Genomic DNA, 1394 nt, shown 5'->3' on the forward strand with positions numbered 1-1394 from the left:
CTTCAAAGTTATAGCACATATAACAGAATAAAAAATCTGAACGCTGATTGGTAGGCTATAGACACAGAATTCCAACTCGTCGGATTTATCGCTATTGCCTTATTTCATGTTCCTAATATTGTGCATTAGCATATGCATTCTCATATGTTGAATTTCTCTATTCCTATCGCTATTGTTATCGCTGTTTCTATCGTTATCACTGTTACCTTCCATCATGTAAATCAAAATTCTGATCATGTAAATCAAAATTTATCATGATAGAATATCTACTTATTTCTGCTATATTCCAAAACGTCCTCTCCGAGAAAAATACTCGACGTAATATAATATACCTTACGTGTACTAATTATTTCGAATAAAATTTTTTTCGAAGAGGACGTTTTTGAATGTAGCCTAAAATTATAACAAATTTAATTCACTAGAAATTGATTTGTCCATTTTCCATTAGAGTTCCAATTAATGCAACTAGACTCTTTTCTCAGTACAGGTACTGGCACTGCAAGACCCAGATTTAATTTAAATATTTAACTGTGCAAATTAAAGGGCACTAAATAATTTCAAGGAATCAAAATGACATAAAATACTAAGTGTATTTGAATAAAAATAATTCAAATTTTGAGATGTAAGAAGATTAAACTGTTCGTCAAATAAAGAGATTTTTGATAAAGAGATTTATAATTGAATTGGTTCAATAAATCAATCATCAATATATTCCAAAGAGTTAAAAATCAATACAAGCGATTTAAAGAGAATAGAAAAATAACAGTTTCTTAAATCGATCCCTCGTGAAATCTCGATTAAGATAGCGGGTTTATGAGTATTTCAAATGATTTCGTAATGTTCTTGAATAATTTTCACGGATGGTAGCTAAAGGATACTGGCATCGTTTGAACTTTCTGGTTTTGCGTGCACTGCCACATCTGATGTGCTCGTAACTATATTATATATTCATTGAAAAGAAATTATTTAATGCGGAGCACGGCTCGCAGCGCTTAAGACTTACGGTTTTATTTGAGCGTAGAGTATATCTCGGCGCCAACCCACATGTGCGCATCGCATTAGATACGTGAGTACAAATGAAAGTGGCAGGTACCGTTACTGCGCGAGTGCTACGTTACGACAAAAGCTTTTTCTGCTCGCGTATACGCCACGCACGTGCGTTCTCGTCGCTTTCGTCCGCCAATTAAGACATGCTATTGTCGGCGGATGTGCAATTTTTTGTCACGCAAAGGAGAGCAATTCAATAAATGTCTAAAAGAGCAATTAACACGTTAATGCAAGAAAAGAATACTTAGATTCATGTGGCAAAGTGCGTCTTAAAAATTAAGAATTGATAAAAATAAGAATGGAAATCAAAAGAATATATAATAATAATATTATTTTACAATATATAT

Source organism: Atta colombica, unplaced genomic scaffold (assembly GCF_001594045.1).
Source record: "Atta colombica isolate Treedump-2 unplaced genomic scaffold, Acol1.0 scaffold32, whole genome shotgun sequence".
Taxonomy (NCBI): domain Eukaryota; kingdom Metazoa; phylum Arthropoda; class Insecta; order Hymenoptera; family Formicidae; genus Atta; species Atta colombica.